Consider the following 10,249-nt stretch of genomic DNA (forward strand, 5'->3'; position numbering starts at 1 on the left):
CCAAAAGTCAATAATTCAAGCTTCCATGTTAGGAAAATAGAAAAATAAGAGCAAATGAAATCTATACTAAGAAAAGAAATCACAAATATAAGACCTGAAATCAATAAAATTTTAAGATCAAATAGATAAAAATCAATAAATCCAAACCCCGGTCCCCAATAAAGTGATAAATCTCAAGCCAGGCTAAATAAAAATAAAAGAAACCTGGGCACCATTGCCTCTTGCTTATAATCCTAGCTACTTGGAAGGCTGAGATCAGGAGGGGCACCCTTTGAAGCCAGCTCAGGCAAACAGTTAGCAAGACCCCATCTCAACCAGTAGCTGGGCACAGTGGCATGCACGTATTATCCCAGCTACAATGGGAAGCTTAAAATTAGAGCAACCAGGCTGATTCAGGCTGATCTGAGCAAAAAGCAAGACATACCTCCAAAATAACCAGAGCACAAAGTGTTGGAGGTGGGGCTTAAGCGGCAGAGCGCCTGCCTACCAAGCACAAAGCCCTGAGTTCAAACCCCAGTATCACCAAGAAAAAAAAAAGAATAAAAGAAAGAAGATACAAATAATATCAGAAATGAAAGAGGAGCCACCATGGCTAACTCCATGGATATTAAGATACTAAAGGAATATTAGGAACAGTCTATGCTCACAAATCTGATAACCTAGATGAAAGGTTATCAGATGAACAATACCTTGAAAGATATAATCCACCTCTTAAAAATCAAACCCTTAAACTCAACAGTGAAAAAATAATAAAAAAAAAAGTAGTGGGCAAAAATGCCTATGGGAAGGGAGGTGGCCCAAATAATGTCTATACATGTAAATAAATGTAAAAAGAATAAAATAAAAAAATTTAAAATGCCTATTAAAAATGAGCATTGATCTAAGCAGAGACATTACCGAAGAAGATACAAAGACGTTAAGTACACATATGAGAGGATGTTCAATATCACATATTATTAGGGAATTACACATTGAAGCAATAATGAGATAACATTAACCACCTCCTAGGATGACTAAAATGCATAATAGTGACAACACCATATCCTGATGAGAGTGGAAAGCAACAGAAAACCTCATGTATGGCCATTGGAAAAGGAAAAATGGCTCAGTCACTTTGGATAATAGTTTGGTAGCTTCTTATAAAGCTAATCATGCTCATACCTTCCAGCAACCTTGATCCTTGGTATTTGTCCAAATGAATTGCAAACTTACATTTTCGCTAAAACATGTAAATTAATGTTTCATATCTCTATTTATAATTTTCCCACCTTTTCAAGCAATCAAGATATCCCCCAATAGGTGAATGGATAAGAAAAATCAGTTGACTATTTTTTGGTGATAAAAAGAAATGAGCTGTCAAGCCACAAACAGACATTGAGAAACTTAGCATGCATATTGCTAAGAGAAAGAAAAGAATTTGAAAAAGTTACATGCTGTATGACTCTACCTGTATGACCTCGTGAAATAGGAAAACTATAGAGATAGTAAAAAGATGAGTGGTTGCCACAGGCACAGACTGTGGGAGTTAGAAATGAATAGATGGAGAACAGGGAAATTTAGGGGCAGTGTGAGTATTCTGTATGAAATTATAATGGTGGATACAGGACATCATGCATTTGTGAAGCTCCACAGAACTCTACAACTATAAGAGTGAAATTTAGTGCACTCTAGGGACTTTGGCTAATAGTAACATATCGATATTGGTTCATTCATTGTACCAAACATACCACATTAATTCAAGACGTTAATTATATGAGAAACTGTGCTTAGTGGGAAGTACATGGAAACTCCTTGCTTTCTGATCAATTTTCTGTAAACCTAAAATTGTTCTGAAAATAAAGTCCATTAATTATAAGAGAGAGAGAAACAGGGAGAGTGACACAGACACAAAGACAGGGACAGAGACAGGGACACAGAGTCTAACAAAGATTTACAATTTGGGCAACTAAAAAAAATTCAAATAGTTATTTCTTCCATTTAGAATTTAAAATGTCTGCAGATTTCAGTCTTTACATTTTAGAGATCAATTTTTGTCACCAGAAAATAAAGACAATAGTGTTTGCCTTCTATGATTATTTGGGGTTTGAGTGAGCTAACACGTGAAGAAAGAAAAAGATTTAAAATCAACAACAGTTTACCCTCATATAGTAGAAAAGAGCACAATGCAAATAAGGAAGAACATAATGATTAGAGCAGAAATTACTGAAATAGAAAGTAGAAAAACAATGAATACAATAACCAAAACCAAAAGTGGGTTCTTTGAAAGGATAGGCAAAACTGGCAAACCTTTAGCCAAACTGATCAAGGAGAAAAGAGAGGAGAGTTGTTACAAAAATCAGTACTGAAAGAGGAAGTATTTATTACTGACTTTACAGACATAAAAAAGATTATGAGGCTATCCTATGAATAGATAATAATAAGTATTGGCAAGGATGTAGAATAATTAGAGGTCTCATACTAGAGGGAATGTAAAATGTTGTATCTACTTATGAAAACAGTCTGGCAGTCACTCAAAATGTTAACCACTGAGTTACTCTATGACCCACTAATTCCACTCTAGGTATAATTAAAAGAGAAACAGAAACACAGGTCTGTACAACTTGTCCAAAATGTTTATAGCAGCATTATTCATAAAAGCCAAAAAGTGGAAGCAACCCAAATACCTATCAACTGATAAATAAAATGTTTATGTCCACACAGTATAGTATTTTTCAGCAGTAAGAAGAAATGAAGTACTGATACATGTTACAACATGGATAAACCTTGAAAACATGTTAAGCGAAAGAGGACAGTCATAAAGGACCCCACATTGTATGATTCCATTCATAATTTAGGAGGAGAAAACAGGATAGGCAAGTCTGTAGAGACAGAAAATAGATTAATGCTGCCCAGAACTGGGTGGGGTTGGGTAGGGATAGGGGCAAGTGATGATTTATAGGTATAATGATTCTTTTTTGGGTTAACAAAGAAACTCTAAAATTGATTGTGGTAAAGAATACACAACTCTGAATATAATGAAGTCACTGAATTGTATGTTATGTCAGCTACATCACTTATGGCTGGTGTGAGTGTGTGCATGTGCATGTGTGTAAGCAGTCAGGAATTGATAACAACAGTGAAGAGGAACATAGCCTTGAAACAGGGTTGTAAAGCATGGTAAACTGTCAATTAAAAGCTATAACCTCAGACAGAGCTGTGAGGAATTGCCCATTAGAGCCATGTAAAAGTTCAGGACCAAGATGAAAGGCACCATGCAGAGATAAGCACCCATTCCTGCCTTTCTTTGTCTCCACTTGTAAATAAACTTTCCAAAGCAGGACTCCCCTGCTGTTTTTATCTAAACCTTAGGTCTCTAACCCACTACTAGCCCTACTTTATGGGACAGCACATTCCTTGTAACCTGATGCCCTGCACTGCCTTTTAAATATCCCGTGAATCCTTTGTTCAGGGCTCAGACACAGGTACACGTCTGGGCCCGCTGGTGTAAAAATTAAAATCTGAGTTCTCCACTCCTCTGAGTGTCGCTTGGCTTCTCCTCTGACTATATTGCCACAACATATGGAGGCCCCAGCGAGATTCCAACCGACTGGCCCCTTGTGCCACCAGCTGGTGGCTGGGCTGCATCAGAGTAGAGAGGGACACGGGACTGAACAAGGTGGTGTGCCACCCGATGGTATTCCGGGTCCTCCTTCACCCCGTGCCCCAACTCTCTGAGGAGTCTTGACCTGGCTTGGACTCCAAGGAGAAGTGGACCAACTCATCTGGCAGTCTCATCTGGACTCAGTAAGCACCACCCCCGGGAAATCAGTCCTAAGTCAGGTCCCGTCCAGGGGAGCTTGATCCACTCCCGGGAACCTCCGAGAGGAGTTCCACAGGTCTTCAGTCAGGTCCTGTCTCACTGGACAGAAGGGGAGCTTAATCCACTCCCTGGAAACTCCTAGAGGAGCTCCACAGGTCAGGGACTTCTCCCAGAGTGGAGAAGGAAACTGTTATAACTTCAGTGTGAATGTACATGTGTGTGTGTGTGTGTGTGTGTGTGTGTGTGTGTGTGTGTGTGTGTGAATTTGATTAAAGCATGGGCAAAATTTAATCTGCTCCTGGAATTCCAGCTCATTTTATGTGCATTTAAGTTGACATTTTTTCTGGCATGCTTAATTTATAAAACTTTGTGTGTGTATGTAAACATCTTTAAAATGGTTCTTAAATTGCTACTATAAGGTTAATATGATACTCAAGGTAACAAAAACCAGGATATTTGTTTTAAAAATCTTTGTTATAAACTGCTTAGGCTTTTATATTTAAATATGTAAACATCTTAAGGACGATTCTTATTATAGAGTAAATGTAAAAGTTATTACTCTGCTCTACTGCTACCTTAAACAACAACAACAAAACGGGTTTTCAAACTTAGTTCAGTCAGGTCTCACTAGGATGCAGACATTCAGGGATTAACACTCTGGTTTAGCCAGGAAGGAAAAAAGAGGCTACAGTCTGCAACAAAATCTTGGAATTTAGGTAGTTAAAATGACCTTAGCCTGTTTCATTCTGTCATAAATAAAACCTGGGATTTAATTCTCTCTTATAATATATGAGTCTATTAACAAATGAGCTTTCTATAAATTGTTTTTATACAAAAAGTAATTTCAGGGTTGCTTTCTTTCTTGTTTTTTTATGCAGATGTAAGGCTCTAAATTAAAAGATTTTTATGAGTTATTTTCAACAAGTAACAAAATATATAAAAGGTATTAGGATTTTTTTTCAAAATAAATAAAGGGTTAAAAGAATACTTTTAGATAAAGAGGAGGATAAAGACCAGCTCCCCAGAGGATACAAAATAAATTGTCACAAAGATACAGAGTAAGTTGTCATAAAATGATACAGCTTATAGATGGTATATAACTGGTTAAGTTAACTAAAATCCAGTTACATTAAAGGTTTTATAAGGTCAAAATTTAATGTACTGATGTTAAACTAAAACTTAATTCTCTAAGCTCATAATAACAAGGCTACCTTAAAAATATTATATTTGTCTAGATAACATTTACAAAAAAAATTGTCTTATAATGGTTTTGTTTTGTCAAGATAACTCTGAAATTTTTGATACTACAAGTTAATCCATAAATTTGTCAAGATAACAAGTTTATCAAAACAAAGGGAGAGAAGAGGCAGCTGAACACAGGGAGTACTGCTGCACTGATATGAGGGTTAAGACAGATTTACTTATGTAAAGCCAAAGTGCACCCTCCAGATAGGATAAAAATAAATAAATAAATAAATAAAAACCCCAAAAGGAGCATGACACTGGAAGTCAAGATCTCCAGTTTTTATTAGACATAACAGAGTGGAGATGTTAGTCCTACTCCTTCCACATGGCAGGTGGAGGGAATTTTTACCTGGGATGGCCAGATTAGGCCTGTTATTTTAGGGGGGCTCCATTGACTACAGGTTGGTGGGATCCTGCTGTATGCCATGAGCCATTCGTTACTGTCAACAATCTGGGATGTGATCCCTTATCAACATCTGAGCCATGATTCTTGGCCACTATGTTTCCTAACTCCACACCTAGTCTCCATAAATATTTACCTGTATTCTCTGGTGATTTTTTTGTCAGGGTTTTAACTAAGGTAACAGAGTCATGTTCATTTAAGAGTTGGTTTATTTTGGGGTTAACAATGAGGGCAGCCATGTTAGGACTAGACCCCTCCCCCTTGCAGATAGCTTACCTTTATCATCCTGGATATATGCCAGGGACGGTTGGACAGACAGTGACCTTCCTGGTACTTTTCCACTTGCCCCCTATGTCTAGCCCAAGCCTGTGTATGACAATGGGCTCTTGTGCTTATGCTGGGTCCTCCTCCACAGGGCTCCTGCCTAAATAATAAACCCTGTACCAGTGTTTCAGCTGTCTCTGTGCCTATTCCATGCCTCTTATTTTCTAACAGTTATATAAAACCTTTGAGATGACCTCATGGTTAAAAAACTGTTGTCTTGGATGATTCTAATACAGTTTGTACCCTGGGCTAGTTTGTGACTGGGCTGTTTGGGTTTGCTAAAACTGTTCTTTCCCCCTACAACTGATAAAAATCTAAAGTTTTACTTCAAGAGCAACAACTAAATTAATATGTGTATTAACCTCTATAGAGTTGTGATGCTGTTGCTGATTCCTGTGTATTAAATATATTTGTATTTTTCAAGGATATCAAACTTTCTACAATACAAAATTTAGATAAACATGGTAACAAAAAATTAGTGGTACTGATGTACTGTTCTGTTAGTTGCTAAATTGTACATCAAAATTTTAAACGTGGCTCTTTTAAGTTTTTGTCATTTCAATGGTTCTGATCCTCCTGGGACATTTACAATCAAGTCCATAAAAATGACTCTAATAAGTGCTTATGTGTCAACCAAGCTAATTACTTAGACATCTGCTTTTGTTAGATTTTGTTTTGTATTGCCCTTGTCTAAAAGTCCACTGCCTAAGAGCCACTCCTTCTAAGCCTCTTTGTTGCTTAAATTTGGCCAAAAGGGTTTGGTTGGCACTGACTCCCACCTGATCTGCTCGTTATTCCCTCCCAACAACTGAAACCAAACAAACAGAATCCAGGAAAAAGCAGCCAATCAAGAAAGATCTTCAGTCTGCAGCCATACCACCCTGAATGCACCCGATCTTGTCTGATCTTGAAAGCTAAACAGGGTCGGGCCTGATTAGTACTTGGATGGAAGACAGATCTTCAGAAGAGACTGCTCAGAGACTAGCAATTTGGAGACAAAGGGGGGAATGCCATCAAAGTTCCAATGGAGTCATTGGTGCCAGACCTCTCAAAGATAACCAAGGCCAAGAGGATTAAAGAAATGGTTCTTATGCATGTGTGGCTATCTGACATTAAAGCTTTTCCAGACACAAACTCATATTTTTAGATTAGGTCTTCTACTAAAATAGAGACAAAATAACTATTTTTACTGGATCTAAACATGTCTTTTAATACTTAAAGATAGTGTTTTTAACTTTTTAAAAAAAATAACAAGTTTTCTTGGACATATATACTGACAGTATATTGTTTAACTGAAATATTTTGTTTGATTTTGGTTGAGCTGGGGTTTGAACTCAGGGCTTCACATTTGCAAAGCAGGCACTCTACCACTTGAGCCACGCCTCCAGTCCCTGACAGTATATTGTTGCCAAGGTAATTCTACTCAGTTAAAAAATAAAAGAGAGATATGATACATAAAAGATTAAAAGGAAACTACTCCAACCCAGTTCGACGGGTCCCCATCTAGTAATGTTAGCAGCTCATATGGCTGTTGAAGTTACAGGTGTCACTTCTGGGACTCATCACTCCTGGATAAAAGGACAGGCGCCCCTGCAGAGCCCAAGGTCTGACAGGCTGTCCGTGACTCAACTAAACCTCCCTCAGATTAAGATTCCAGAGAACATCACAACTGCATGCCATCACTGTTGAGATCTCCAGCCCTGCCCCAGACACATCCGGGAGCTGGTTGGTCAATGCACGGCAGAAGCCTGAGGATTCATTCACCAGGACACAGATGTATCCTCTTCTCTGTCATCCATACCTCATCCTGCTGATTAGCATTGTGCAATCTGTTTACACGAGGACTGGCTGTCACTGCTCCCCAAGATTGAAATGTAAGCCAGAGATTACTGCTGGCCTTCTGTTATCTTCTCATAGTAGGAAGCCTTACTGCTGTTTGGTGTCATCTGTAGCCTAGACCCCAGTCTCAGGCACGAGGTCTCTGATGTGTTATTGCCTTCTGACTCTGCTACATTTTGAGGTTGTCTAATTGGGAGGCTGGGATGACTGCTCGGCCTGCTTAAGGCCGCTTTCCTTCTAGGGAAAACTGAGGTATGCCTTCACCTTTTATCAGTATCTGTCACTTGTGTACAGTTTATCAGTCTCTGAATGCACCAGGAGAGGGACAATTTACTATAAAGAAAGCTGATAGCCTAACTGGGTTACAAAAACAAAGGCACTATAGGGCAGATGGTTTGCTGGCAGAAAGACAGGGACCCCTTAAAGTCATAAAACAGGGGAGGAAATAAACCTCCTTGTGTCACCCTACCCTTCCACCCCACTCCCATATCAGTTTACTAAGGGGAGCACCGCAGATCTAGGGAGGCCACCCAGAGGTGATTACCTAGGTGGACCTGGACCAGTAAAAGACATTGATCTGCCACCACCATGACTCCTGTTAAGGCTTCCTTCTAGGACAGGAAATCTTAACTTGGAATCTCAGCTGTACAGCTACCGCCATTCGATGTACAGTTGACAGGCTATGGTGCACCAGCCTGGGAATCTTCCTTGTCTGAGGGACCCTTGCTTACCAGTGTTTGCCAGCTGACTGGAAGGGCATTTGCACATTAATGTTCCTCACCCCAGATAAACATAGTGCCTAACAGACAGACACCCCCCACACACCTTTAATGGCTCATATGCGGTCAAAGAGAGCTATCCAATTCATATATTAATCAGACTGGGGATAATGACTGGGAAAGGAACAGTCACAGGAGGGACTGCCTTGTCAGTCGCCTACTATAATCAATTATCTGTGGACCTAACAAATGACATAGAACAAGTGGCTAGGTCTATAGTGACCATGCAGGATCAGCTGAACTCTCTAACATCAGTGGTCCCCCCAAATCAGAGAGGGTTGTATTTACTCACTGCCAAAAAGGAGGGCTTTGACTTTTCTCAAACACAGAGTGTTGTTTTATGTAAAGCAGATAGAAATAGGCAGAGATTCAGCTGATTCCATTGTCTGGCCCTCTCCTTATGCTTCTATTGGCACTTGTGTTTGGTATGTGCCTTCTTAACGCCATAACTAACTTCATTAGCTCGCAAATGGAGGTGATAAAGTTACAGCTCTTGGTAACACAATTTAGGTCTTTGGGACAAGAAAAACCTTATAAGATTTCTAAAGTCTAGTGTTGATGCTTGTCCACAAGTGGGAAAAAAGCATCAAATGGGGGGGGGAATGAAGAGGAAGATAACCTTGAAAGAGGGTTGTAAAGCATGGTAAACTGTCAATTAAAAGCTGTAACCTCAGACAGAGCTATGAGGAATTGCCCATTAGAGCCATGCAAAATTTCAGGACCGAGATGAAAGGCACCATGCAGAGATAAGCACCCATTCCTGCCTTTCTTTGTCTCCACTTGTAAATAAACTTTCCAAAGCAGGACTCCCCTGCTGTTCTTATCTAAACCTTAGGTCTCTAACCCACTACTAGCCCTGCTTTATGGGACAGCACATTCCTTGTAACCTGATGCCCTGCACTGCCTTTTAAATATCCCATGAATCCTTTGTTCAGGGCTCAGACACAGGTACACGTCTGGGCCCGCTAGCGTAAAATTAAAATCTGAGTTCTCCACTCCTCTGAGTGCCGCTTGGTTTCTCCTCTGACTATATTGCCACAACAACAGGACTAATAATCTAGAAGACTATAGTTCTGGCAGTGGCAGAGCTTCATTCCTGGAGCTCCGAGGAAAACCCATGTTGTGGGTTCATAGAAAAATACCCAGATTTCCTTGGGTAAACCCAATCCAGTTTGTCAATTTCCTACTAACTCACAACCCCATCTTACCCTATAGTAAATAAGCACACAGGAATTTAACCTACACAGATAGTCTTATGAAATATCCAGTAAGTTTTCTCTTTTGAGAAAAAAACTGCTTGCTCTTTTTTACCTTTCTGAAATTAAATTTGCATTGCTTGGTGTTTTTTAAAATTTGAATTTGATGACCAAAATAACATTATCCGACAACAGAAGTGATTTATTGATTGTTCTTCTAAAGGTAACAATGGTTACAAATTTTCATTTTAAAATTTTGTTTACTTTGACCTTAAAAGCTTACTGAGTTTAACTCAGTAGTAGGAGCACTTCCTAGCACATGCAAGGTCCTGAGGTCAATCTCCAGCACTTAAAAAAAAAATCTTGCTAAGTGCTAGTAAGAACTTAGACAAGCACTAGTCAAGGGAGCATTAGCCACTCTTGATAAATTCAGATGGAGATCCCCATCCTCCCTTCAAAATTCAAAATACCACAGAGAAGAATGTTTGGAGGAAAAACAAAATCTGCCGAGATCTTGGGAAATGCAAAAAGCTAAAAAGTTTATGAAAGTAGTGAGACAGAATAGAGGCATGACCTCTCCCTGGGCTCTGGGTAGGAGTTAAGCATTGTTAGAGTGCTATAAAAATACTGTTAAAGCATTTAATGTGTATTTTCCCTTTATTTT

This window comes from Castor canadensis, chromosome 6 (genome assembly GCF_047511655.1).
Source record: "Castor canadensis chromosome 6, mCasCan1.hap1v2, whole genome shotgun sequence".
Classification (NCBI taxonomy): domain Eukaryota; kingdom Metazoa; phylum Chordata; class Mammalia; order Rodentia; family Castoridae; genus Castor; species Castor canadensis.